Raw genomic sequence first — 14,366 nt, 5'->3', positions numbered from 1 at the left:
TTGTATTATTTTGACCACCCATCGACCAATACAATTTCCCGAAGCATCCATAGTTAAAAATTATTTTTTAAGCGTTAGATTAATATTATGGTTCCAAACCCAATGCATATAGACCAAAAATATCTATTATCAATGATTATCCTATATAATCGTAAATAATAAAAATATACAGATAATGAATGTATTATCAGAATATCAATTTAATAATTATTATTATTTAGTAATTTTTCGTGCTAATGGGCCTCCAAAATCAACGAGCCCCGAAACAGTGCTCTCTTCTATCACACTTAATCCGGACTAGGTTCCAAGTCCATTTTCTGTTTTATTTTAAAAATTATGAACTTGCACAACATAACAACAGTTGTACTACTAAACTTAGACGGATAACTTAGGCTCGGGCCACACGATGCGTTTTTTCCGCAGACATCGAATGCGGCGATTCCGCATGCGGCAGCGTTAAAAAAACGAAAACGCATTGCTATAAACACAACCGTCCACACAATGCGGCTGCCCGAACATTTCCGCTACCTGCCGCGACAAGCTGCGGAAATGTCGTATTGCCGAAACCGGACACAAATGAAAATAACATTATTTCAAATCAAGCCGTCCACACGGTCCGGTATCCCGCATGCGGTACTGATATATAAACTACATTGCGGAATAGTACTAAAATGTATTAAAAATGTTTGATTATGAAAAAATGATAATTGAAATTGAATGAGTCCATGTTTATGGATGTTGGGTCAAAGGAATATAGTGACAAAAATTTAAGGGCCTTGTCTTGGAATTCTGTCGCTGAAGCCATGTATGCCGATGGAATGAGCTTTCGCCATCACAAAAAGACGAAAAAGGTAAGTTAAAATAATGACACCTAATCCTTTTACATTTTTACTTTGGTAATTAAATTAATATTTTTATTTTATTTCTATTCCTGCCTACCGTTTTAAGTATACATAATACACAAATTGTTGTTACCTTCTACAACTTAGTTGTAATCTATAATAAAGTACAAGTAATATTTAAAAAAAAAAAAAATAATAAAATAAAAGTACATTTAATTAACCTTTTTTAACCCGTATGAATAGGTACTACATAAGTCTAGGTAAAATATTGCCCATTATATAAAAATTAATTACAAATTATTTAGAAAAAACAATAAGAATCGTAAGTATTAAAATTATAAAAAAAATATATAATAATATAAGTGCAACGAAAAAAATAATTACTTATTATTATTATACCCACTATGTTTAATATACTTCGTACTTGGATACCTAACCTATAGTTTACATATTATTATAATAAAAAAAATAAACAATTTTTGATTTCAAATATTATTATTTAATTTGCAAATTTTAAATAAATCATAAACAATAAATGTTCAAGGTGAACAAACTTTCGAAGAAATTAACCTGACTGGTGAAACTGAGCAGAATGGAATAGCCTCTACATCCATTTCTCAAGTACACTCAAAAAAATGCAAAAGAACCCGTTATTATTCTGTTCCAAAATAAGTTACCGAATTATTTAGAGTGTAATGATCCGGATCAACATTTTTTATTGTCTTTATTACCAGACTACAAAAAACTTCACGATTCGCAGAAATGAGATTTTCGCATTAATGCACTTAATTTTTTTTTAAATGCACAGAAATCTCATAATATTAGTTAGTTCATCTTCTTAGTTCTTCAACTTATCAACTAGCAAATGTATATCACAACGATAACTCATATCAAAATTCCTCATCTTTCTATATACCTCCGCATAGACATCCTGAAATCACCAATTCATATTATTCTAATAACTCTCATATCGTTTTACCTCCATATCCTCAGTGGCCCTCAGCCTCTTGTGTATTCGCCTACACCTCAACCTCGATTGTCACAATATCAACAAGAAACATCAAATGCCTCAAATCCCATATTTTCAATAACTAATATATCCTCTAATTTTCCTTCAAATACTTCCTCAAATTAATAAATTAAAAAAATGGTTTATACATTTCAATTTATTTTGCTATACAAAACATATTTTAAACATACAGGGATTTAATTTTTTTTATACTCGTACTATTACAAATAAATGTAAAATAATTTATTAAAATTATAATAAAATACTACTTCTAATTATTTACTGATTGTTTATAAAATACCTATTATTAATAATATATTCGATATGTATAATATGAGGTAGGTACATAATAAATATTATTATCTATGATGGTTAAAAAAAGTTATTTCTTACCTTATAGTAATTGTAAGTCTTTGCTCAACGCATATTGGATTCCTCATATTGGTATGCTGCTTTGTTAATTGAGGACGAATTGTTTCCAATAACTTATCAAAAGAAGTTAGCGACATTCGGTAATATTCAAAAAACTTTTGAGGAAATTTTCGCATTAAACTATAAAAGTTTTCGAACAAATCTTCTGTCTCTATTTTTTGTTGAGTGGATGTACCCAAAATCCTCTAATTCACCATATACTTCTGCAGCGCAAATAATATTTAAAAGAGCACTCATAGTGAAAAAAATCGACTGTACTTGTCGTAAGCATAACTTTGACTGTGCAATGTCAGCTGGTCATAATAGCGTAATATAATATTAGTATTTAGTATTTTTAGAATCTTAATCAAAATATTAATTATATAAATTAATTAATGTATTATTTATATTATATAAATAAATAATTTTTGTTTTCACATCCGGCAATTCCGCATCGTGTGGTTCAACACGGCTGTTGCGGAATTTCCGCAGTCATATTTTCCAACGTGGAAAAAACGCATCGTGTGGCCCGAGCCTTATTAAACGACCTAAAAACGATAACATCGTGGCACGCTTTCATATACCTAAGTCTAATTAACAACGTAATTGATGATAAGAAATAATAAACTAGAGAAATCTTAATTTTTATATTTTATTTTATACATTCTTAGATGAATATATAATATATTATATCAATTTCTTTTCAATTTTGTTTTTAAGTCTATGTAAAATATTAATAGACAAATGAGTAAGTAGTAAATAATTGTGAATTAATATTAAATACTTTCTGGCTCTATGGATTTAATTCTGGGGAAACGCAAAAAAAAAGTCAAACTTAATCAAAATTCAAACCTTTCAACCTTTCAAAATATTGCTGTAAGAAAATGATCAAATGCCCCCCTTATTCTATAATATAAAAATGAATCGCAAAATGTGTTGGTAAGCGCATAACTCAACAACGCCTGGACCAATTTGGCCAATTTTTTTTTTTAAATGTTCGTCGAAGTCCAAGGATGGTTTTTACAGCGAGAAAAATTCGAATAATTGCTGGGAAGACCCTAAAAACAGCCCTTACTATAATATGGATATTATAATATTGATCGTTTCCATGGCAATGTAATCACTGATCAAGAACATTATCTACGGTGGTCGATTATTTGTGAGCTCTCTGTTAATGAACGATTATAATTATAATGATTTGGTAGATGAACAATTTACAATGCCATTACATTTTTTATTCATTATTCGTGTATGTATATTATTTAAAGTCGTACATTTTTACTAAAAAAGTTGAAAATTGAAACATCAACAAACTATCAATATGTCGTAAGTGTTGTTTTTCTTGGATTTTCTGTCCTACTCTACTGAGTTTGCTTTTGTCAACTGATACACGAATTAAATTCGTATATCGTGTTTTGTGCATAGTGTTAAGTTACCTATGATCACTAATTATTGCATGTATACCGAATATGTACAACTTTGTGGACGACTTCCTACTCTCCTGGCTCCTACCAGTCCTACCTATAGCACAGAACAATATAGAATAGACACTCGATCAGCTGATCGGGTTACTGTATCCCACGGCTTAAGATAGAATGGTTGCACATCGGGCTATACTACTCAATGTTAGAAGGCGGTATACGAGAGTTCTTATCTAACAAACGAAAAAGTGAACTACTACTAACGCTCTTGGTGGTTGTTAATTGGTACTACAGTATTAAAATATTCCCATTTCCCGGCATAATATTAAATTATTGCATTTTCAATAATAAATATAATATAATTGAGTTAATAAGTAACTCAATTATTATAATCACGATTCACCGATCTCATACTCTATCCATATAATAATTAAATGACAATGTTATGTTTATGTATTATCTTTTAAACGAAATCTCATCACTGTAGTCTGTGTTTGATAATTGGTTTTGTGAATATTCAATTACGTTTATTGCCTTTTTGGTCATTATGCCTAATTATTGTGCAATTCACGAGTCACATTGTGCGTCCAAAACTCTTTTTGGCGTTCCTAAAGAGGACGAAATAAAAAAACTTTGGGAGGATGCTCTAGGTATTAAATTAAAAAAAAGTTTTAGAGTGTGCGCCTCACATTTTAAAGAATGTGATATTATTAGCACATGGGAGTCTGGTGAAGGACTTAATAAGTACACCATAAGTTTACTTCTTTATTGAGCTACATACAATAAGAATTTGTTGTATTATGAATGATATGATATTATTCAATACACTATGTACCTATGTGTTAAAATATGTTGTAGTCTGTAGGTATTATTTTAATTTATAGATATGCTTAAAAAAACACAAATTAAGAAAGGGAGCAATTCCATTAAAATTGTGTGAACCAGAAACTTCAGAACCCGCAGTGGACCCAGTGGATATTGGAGTAAATAGCAATTACAATTTGCTGATAGATATTATATCTTTTACTAATATGTAAATTGTATAGAGGCTATTACACACATTGCTATTTACCAAATAGTAAATTTTAAATTAGTGTTTATTTGTTTTGGGATATAAAGTTTTATTACATATGTGAAGCCACTATAAGCACCTTATTATTATTGATGAAATAATTTTTTATTTCATAATTTGATGAGTCCAATCCATAGTAAATGATCTAAGGGCATTACAAAACACTATATCAGTTCAGTCCACTGAGATAGATAAGATATACTCAGAGGCGGTTTGAAATTTTTCAGTTGGTGGTTCAAGAATAGTTAAAACTACCCACCCACCCACCAAAAAGTCACACTGCAAAACCTTACTTAATTTTATCATTTTTTTTTTTTTCTATCATTATTTATACTAAAATTTGCTAATTTTGATAATTGATATATTAAGTACCGAATTCTAAATAACCAAGTAAACAACTTGATATTACAAACCTAAAGATATAAGATAAAATTAGTTTAATTTAGTATTCTAGTGGACAGCATGTTGCATGATTAATTAACTTTAAGTTAATCATGGGGCATTGTGTTTCATTGTTTTCTTTAATAAGTAGGTAGGTATATACTTAACATTTTTTTTTTTATTAAAACATTTTAATACAATTAATGAAGTCAATATACTTACATCATTTTTTAAGTGTTAACAATACATTAATGCTTTTTGCAAAACACTGGAAGTTGAAGCAAATTTATTAATAGCATCTTCAATTGATACTTCTATACCAGGGTTACAAGAAATTAACATTAAATTATCCAACCTTTTTTCTCCAACAGTAGAGCGTAATTTTGTTTTAATGAGTTTAAGCTTGGAAAAACATCGTTCCGCAGTTGCTGATGTTGGTGACAAAGTACAAATCCCCTTATAAGCCATGAATAAATTTGGAAAAGCTGACACCATTCCCATTTTACACAGAGCAGAGTATATGGCAGTAACATGTATTGTTTCTTCGGAATCATCACTTTCAGTATCATTTTGATCACTTAAATCATTTGTATTAATTGTATGTTTAGAATGTTTAGATTGCATTTTTATGTCATTTGCTGTAGCACTATTCATAAAGTTTTTATAATTAGAAGCAAATAATTCATATTCTACATTTAAACCAATTTTGTTAATTCTATCGGCAGACAACCAGTTTACCAAATAATCAAATTTATGGCTGGAACCCGACTGAGCACGATTGACCTTGTTCACAACCCGATTGAGCATGGTTGGAATCAAACAATTGGAACCCAAAAAAACCCAAAAAACAACACGATTGAGCACGAAAATAGGTGCGACGTTGCCATTTTGTATCGTATAATATTAATATTAAAAAATAAAATACATTTGAATGTAATAAAATAAAAATCGTTTAATGGGTTTTAATCACATATTACATATGTACCTACGTCAGTTAGTTTATTATATTATATTACAATGACAATTAATCCGTTAAATACTGAATATAAAAATACATAATATAAAAAAAATAAATAAAAAAATGTTGAAAAATACGAATCAAAATAAATTAAAAAATAAAAATTTAAATTTTTTTCCCTAAATACTTATTTCAAACTTTAAATAAGTATTTAAGTAGGTTATCAACATCTTTAAATTCAGAGTACTCCTGATAAGCCTTTATAGTGAAGTTAATTTTTTGGTTTTCGATAACACTAATTTTTTTATGATTATTACTTGCTATGGATTGAATTTTCGTGATCGTTTCAGCCCGAGTTTCTTGTAACACTATAATAACCAAGTGTATATGTGGATGTGCCTTGTAAAATTGGGAATTGTATGTCCTGTGGAAACTTTCAGCTGCATTAGTCGTTCTGAAAAATAAAAAATGTATCTATGTCTATAGTAAAAAATTTATAGATTCCGTATAGATACCTTGGATTATACGATGATTCCTCAGCCCATATATTCGGGGGAAATGGAGATCCGTCATCAATGTAATTATTAAAAATATAATCGGAAAATTCTGTGCAAGCAATTTCATCTGGACATACACTGATAAGTTCGACAAATGCATCAGCTACTTCATGACTCGGAGGAAAAGCCAATCCAAAAAACATTTTTAACCAATTTCCAAGAGCATCGTCTTTTTTTGTATATGCTATTCTGAGTACAGGATCACTGTTTATCTGTAATAATAATAAACTAGTTTAATTTAATAGTTATTAATTTTATTAGTTTTTATTTTGGACTTACTTTCCGCCACCCTGATTGCCCTAAATGAAATCTGCATGATAACAAAAGGACATCTTCAAAAACTTCAGAAGCGGCTTGGTGAGCTGCTTTTTCGAAGTCAACATGTAATTTTTGTAATTTGAACTCAATTTCATTATATTTCTTACACAATTCATTAAGAAATAACCAAATTTTTTTATACATCTCTTTCAATTTCTCAAACAAAAAAAAAATAAACTAAAGGCAAATAATATCCATTTTTAAATCCGTGTATTGTATATAACTGCATAAAATATTTAGGAGCGTAATTGAATGTACCATCGGCAAACAAATCACTGCATTTTGTTGTCATAAATTTTAGGTTGTCGTCGCTAGTAATACATACGAAACTATCATCTTCAGGAATATGTATAAATTGCTGTCCATTAAACATAAAATCAGCTTGAGTTTTTATTAAATTTAGCTGCAAAAACATGTCTTCTCGTGACTTAGGTAATTCAGGAAGTGTATTTCTTCGTCTATCATAAATAGCCTTTCGAACTGTTTTCAAATCTTTATGGACAATGGACTTTAGTTCAGTATTACGGAGGAGTTCATGTCTAATTAATGTAAGAGGTTGAATTGACATCGATTCTTCAGCCCGTCGTTTGCAATTTTCTCGTAATACTTGCCTTTGAATTTTATTTCATGAATTTCCTTCATGATGATGTTGTCCATTTGATTGCAGTACAATATTTTTCTCTTGGCCAGAATAGATTGTTGCGGTACAATCATTTTTTGTACATCGCCATTTCAACAATTCACCATTTTTCCTGGACCCAATAAACCTGTACTTGAAAGCTCCAACATTTGCCAACTCTTTACCTCTCTCGGATAAAATAATTTTTATTTCATTATTTTCCATATTTTAATGTAAAATTCGCACACTACCGCACTACGAGCACGCGCGAGACAACAGAACAGACGACTAACTGTGACCAAGTCTTATTTACAGCATAGGTACATACAATAACAGTTAATCACAATTTAGTGCAATCGTTGTAGATAAAATTCTGGTTTCCTATCTATCCCAGTTATTTTCAACTTCCGTGGGTATGCCTACCCATCGATCGATAGTAAAATCGTTTTCGACTAATATAGTAATATGTTAGTAATTACCTATTGGTAATATCTACTACACAACATACGACGTAGGTACTAGTGAAAATCTGACAACGTTGTATACAATTTTTTTTTTTATCGTGCTCAATCGGGTCGTCTAAAAGGTCGGCCGATAACGACCGTGCTCAATCGGGTATCACCGAAATTTATTTGGGGAGACTTTGTTTAACTCTAAGCGTTCAGGTAGTAGTAATGAAAATTCTTTGAAGATATTTTCAGAACCACTAAATCTATCATCTAGTTTAGATAAAATTACATCCAATGAACATCTATAAACTTCACATACATAGCGGTAATTTGCTGAAGTTATTCTTTCATCACTACTTATTTCTCCACTCATTTTTTTCTTGCGAGATGTACGCACCTCTGCTAAATCATGTTCCTCTAAGTCTTGTGCTTCACAAAATAATTTTGTTTCTGTAAATAGGTTCTCATATACAGATTCAGTTTTCATTGCTCGTAAATCTTGTATTTGTTGTCGAGTCACTTTAATTAAATGTATTGCTTGAATGAAATCGATGGCAGGATTTTGTAAATAATTTGATAAAGGTGTAGTAATTGAGAATACATTGCGCATCATATGCATTGTAAGAACAAATTTAAAAGAATTAAGTTGCTTTAAAAAACTATTAGCTAAATGTCTGTTTTTTTTGTCAGTTTCTTCAAGGCTAATTTTTTTAATGTTAAAATAATTGATTTATAAGTCTTTGTATAACTTCTAAAGAACGGTCATGGTATGTCCATCTCGTAGCAGAAAAACTTATATTCTAGTATATCATATACTCGAGCGCGGACTCGGCCGTGAATACGAGCCGTCGCGTTTGACGTTACCCCCACCATCGAAGGGCAACACATTTCATTTTTACATAGGAAAATATGATGGAATTGTAAATAATGATTTATTTTCGTTCATAATCGCTGAGATATTTGCTCTATAAATGTCTATATTATATGTAAATTATAACCTCAAGCCTCATCGTTAGTTTAATAGTTAGTAATTTGTAACAATTTTGTATTGTATCTTCAATATGGTTGTCTCGTGTTCAGCCTTTGGATGTACTAATAGGGGCATTAGCCACGAATATATGTTGTTTAAACTAATTTGTAAAACATTTATAAATATAAGAATGCGCCATTATCAGAGAGAATATATGTTAAACATACAAAATTTACAAATATGTAAACAAATGTTGAAAAATAAATGTTCAATCCGAAAAAAATTATCAAAATTAATTTTATTTATGTGAATTAGATGTATATTTTTACTTTTTAGATTACCTTTATATATTATGTATATTTATATTAAGTTGACCCTACAGAAATTGTCTTAAATTGCATGTTAGATTAAAATGTTTATTAATGTAATAAATGAATAAATAATTAATATACTGTTTAGTATATTAAACGTATAGGTTTATACCGCATGGCGCTAAACCCGGGAGTCCTCCTCGTGTTTAAAAATATGTGAGTTATTATTTTCTTTTAATATCTTTCCATATCATTATATCATATATTATAATCATCGTAATACAATAAGGTAATGACTATAATTACTACTACATTTAATTTGTTAAAGAATTTTAAGAATTAAAAAAAGAATTTAAATAAATTAAGAATGATGTACGAAAATAATCATGACTACACGTCCATCGTATGTAAAAATGAAATGTTTTGCCCTCCGATGGTGGGGAAAGCGGAATTCTGGACGGCTCGTTTTTTGTATCATTGTGAGAATAGCGAGTCCGCGCTCCTGTATATCTTATCTATCTCTTCAGTCTCTCTTTGTGTGATAATAATGATATGATTTATTTAAGTGATAATGCATGCCACTCCCTCCTAAAGACCGTGTTCAAGGCCACAGTCACTAGATTTTGCCATTACACACAGTGTCTATACCAGTGTTTCCCAATCTTTTTTTACTCAACGCCCCTTTTAGATTTTAAAAATCTCACACCGCCCCCCCCCCTCAATCAATTTTTTAAAATGATAAACGTTTTATTTTTTAATAAGCTATTTAATGTAAGACAAAATATCATTTAACATTTTAACGCTACAATTTAGGTAATTTTAAATTTAAATACCTACTAATAATTAATAATTATATAATTTGATTTCGAATTCGCTAATATATGAGCTAATATATGAGCGCCCCCTTTAGCGCCCCCTCATAAAAACGCCCCCTTCAAAATAAAAAATGCCCACAAGGGGGCGGTAGTGCCCACGTTGGGAATCACTGGTCCATACCCTGCTTATAGTGTCCAGTCCTGTGTAGTAGTTCATGCTGTATACTTAAACGATGCGTCATGTTAACCGTGACACGTTATTTATTTATTTTTTTTTTTAATTCCCCTAGCACGCGATAAGTCAACAAGTGGCCGAGTATTCGGACAACATAGACCTTATACTCATAGACGGAACAAGCTAGTAGTTCCCGCGGTAAACGGTGGATGCGCTGCACATGTTGTTCCATACTTCTGCGCATGTGCGTCGGACAAACCAGGTTGTTATCGTATCGTATTAACAGGGCTTGAGACTTAGACTATGTGCTTAAAATCAAAAATATATGTACATATTTAAGCATCCAACAATATAAAATGTGTGTTAATGTAAGTTATTCACAATTTATAGAAGACATAAATCATGAGTATGCTTTAAATATCAAAAAATCTATCACCGTTAACTTATTTTACTTCGGTTAGGTTGTTAGGTATAGTAAAATATATTTATAATGGTTTTTGTCTTTAAACTTCATTAGTTTAAATGGTGTCCTTAAAAACAAATATTTTTACAGAAAATTGAATTTCATAACTGTATTAATAATTTTTATACATATACAAATTGAATTTATTATATAAATAATTAAAAAAATTCCTATTTAATAAAAAAAGATAAAATATACAGTATAAATTTAAAAAAATATGCATATATAGGAAAAAAGTTGGAAATAGGTTGGTAGGCATGCTTAAATATGTGCAAAAAACTTTTAAATTTCAAATCCAAATACCACTAAATAAGTTTATAATGAATCAGATTTATTCTATTTGCTTTCCGGACAAATGTTTTGCAAATTTGAAATTTGCAAATGCATAATACTAAGCCCTAATAAATATGTTACAACATTAATATCTTAATAATATAAATTACAACACTGCTAAGATGATAGCTATGACTGTTCTATGGTATAAGATCTATGTCGGACAATCATAAAATGTGATTACATGATTATGGTTACCTTCGACCTTAGATCATATACAATGGATGGAACCATGTCCTATCTTGCCCATGTTAGCAGGTTGAAGCACATATTAGCGACGAGTCGCGAGATGAGATAAGCGATCTCCGCATGCGTGCATGTATACTCTTCGCATGTTTATTTTATAAATAAAAACGCGGGATATTCAAAATAATAATATAGTTATTTATTTTATTAATTATTTATCACAGAACATACAATATTAGCATGGACAAAGTATCTTCCATGAATATTAGTTATTAGTTTATTACTACTTACTAATTTTTAAATAATATTAATTTTGTTATAATAGATGAATAATAGATTTGTATATTTAATATTTATATGATATATGATGAATTTTTAGTATGAATTCCCAAGGAGGATGCAATTTTTTTAATAAATATGCGACGAGTATACATACGCATGCGCAGATCGTGCATCTCATCTCGCGACTCGTCGCTAATATGTGCTTCAACAAATCGGGACATGGCTCCATCCATTGTATATGATCTAAGCCTTCAACCATATAAACTAATAGACGCACCTTATGATATGCTTGTATAGGCACAATTATGTAGCCATCATGTTTAATGATATGACGTCACGTTTGGGTAAAACAATTTTTAGTTATTATTAATTTGTTTATTAAATTATTTTTCACATTCTAGCTTTCATGGTTTCAAACTGCTTTCTTTGAAACTTGAAAGTATTGTGTTTTTAAATGTTTGATAAATGACCATGGTTTTATTATAATTATAGTTTTTTTTTTTTAAAGTAGCGTTTATTGAAAATTTACAATCTATACAATTTTTGTACAATGAGTAAATTGGAGGGAGGGATGACAATGATGGGGCAGTGGAGTGGTGGATAATTATAGTTAAAGTATGAATGTTGAAAAGCTTAGTTTTTAGTTGCATTATTTTACTTTTGATATTCATATGATATACCAAATGGCAAATACATCAGCTCACTAGGACTAGGTATAAGGTAACTACTGTCTACTAAAATGGTAAAATACAATAATGGTTTGATTAAATATTTTATTCATACTATTAATTGAATAATATTTTATATAATATATTTATATATTGTGTAATCAAGTAATTATATTCTAATAAATAATATTTAGTATAGTTGTGGATCATTTACGTTAACAAATACATAACAATTATTTTATTATTTTATTGGATTTCATCATTGATTAAAGTATAATATACAAATATAAGTATCTACCATAGGCGTAACTAGATCTCTAAAACGAGGGGCGCTAAATCTGAATACATCACAGGGCCGTGAGGGCAAAGCCCCCCACACCCCCTACACATAGACCAACTTTAATCGATACATCAAAACTTTAAAAAATATATTAAGACTTTTTACAAAAATAAAAAAATGAACAACATTTCTACTACTACAATATCAGAAACATATTGAAACATTTTAATTTCATAATCCTATTAAATAAATAATAATTTATAGATTTGAAATCAGCATAAATTTTCTGGGTTTCATGCAATATTTATTCAAAATAGTTTCGGTGTTTACCTGATTGAATAAATCTTTTTCAATATTCAACAAAGATAAATAACAAATTATATTATACGACCAAACAGTTATACATTTTTTCAGGAAATCTCCTATCATTTAAAAACATAAAATTTATAATATTAGGTTTATAATAATAATTATATATAAAAAACAAGGGGTGCTAAATTTTAACTTGGGATGCTAAAAACCTTTTTGCGCCCCCCCCCCTAGGTGTGCCACTGGTACCTACAGTAAATAAATTTATTACATACATGTATTTTATGATTTCAAGTTTATATTAATCCGAGAGTGTACAATGAGGTAACAATATACTAGTTCTAAATATATCATTTTGGTAAATTTAATTTAATAATTATATTTTAATTAATAAATAACTCGTAAAATAGGAGAAAAGCCGAGATACACAGATAGATAGATAAGTAGTAATTAGTGTTATAGTAAGGAAATAAGAAATTAAGAATTAAAATTTGTAAGTAAGCCATTAATCAATCATATTTTATTGGGATAGCTAGAATACTATCTATAGTCCGGCCGCCGGCCGGTGTTATTGCCCAAACGTGACGTCACACGCTACATGATGTTGGCGTCAAGATATTTACCGTATGCCGCGTCTATTAGCTTATATGGTCGAAGATGGTTACGAATACGATTATCATTGTCTAATTACTACTGCATATGTGCAGTATAAATACGTTTAATTATTGTATGCACTGCCATCCTTACCGCTCTACACAGGGCCGGCGCAAGAAGTTTTGGCGCCCTGGGCGAAACCATGTTTTGGCGCCCTTAACACCCCCCCCCCCCCCCCCGCCAAGACTAGTTTGAGTAGTATTAAAATTAAGTTTTTTAGTAAGTTAAATAAAATTAGCATGTATTTTGTATCATAACAATATTGTAATAAGGTTAGACATATTATTTTATTAACTTATACAATTGTAGAACGAAAATAATATTAAATTTATATTATCATATTTATAGATACTCCGAAAAACGTGTTAAGTTAATAATACTAATTTTCATAATAATAAATATGCGAATGTGCGAATGTGCGATTCACCTCATTATATCGACCGTTGCGCCATATATTAATTATTATATATCATCATATATTAATATCAATTATCAAAATTCAAAGTATATTCATTAACATAAAATATCAAATCAAATAATATAATATTATTTCACGCCACCAGCCCACCACTGCCTATAAAATAGGAATATTGTGTTTCTGGTTTCACTAACTACTTATTAATTAAAATGGAATTTATTGTAAAAAAGAAACCAAAATACTATGTACAAATTTACTAAACAAAATATATCATCATATGAATATTGATTACCTGTTGGCACCCACAGAAATTTTTCTAGGGGGGGGGGGCAATGTTAGGATTTGAGGATAAATATTATAATTTTACTAGGTGTTTTAAAATAATAACATTTTTTATTATACTCGTGTACAATGTAGTATTATATTTTATTATATTTCAACTTATTTTATACTTTAAATTTGTTG

At 29.6% G+C, this 14,366-nt stretch overlaps 1 protein-coding gene and 1 pseudogene across 1 annotated transcript in view; both read left to right on the top strand.

The window, feature by feature from the left end:
- LOC107165580 (lipase member H-B) overlaps nucleotides 1–14,366 on the top strand; it is a 32,030-nt gene that overhangs the window by 2,315 nt on the left and 15,349 nt on the right. The gene's annotated exons all lie outside the window — the stretch shown is intronic.
- LOC149058464 (uncharacterized) lies at nucleotides 726–2,968 on the top strand (annotated as a pseudogene).

This window comes from Diuraphis noxia, unplaced genomic scaffold, assembly GCF_037042655.1.
Source record: "Diuraphis noxia isolate RWA-SAM2 unplaced genomic scaffold, SU_Dnox_SAM2 contig0002, whole genome shotgun sequence".
Taxonomy (NCBI): domain Eukaryota; kingdom Metazoa; phylum Arthropoda; class Insecta; order Hemiptera; family Aphididae; genus Diuraphis; species Diuraphis noxia.
The sequence above is the reverse complement of the archived record's forward strand: the minus strand, read 5'-3'. Positions and strand labels throughout refer to the sequence as shown.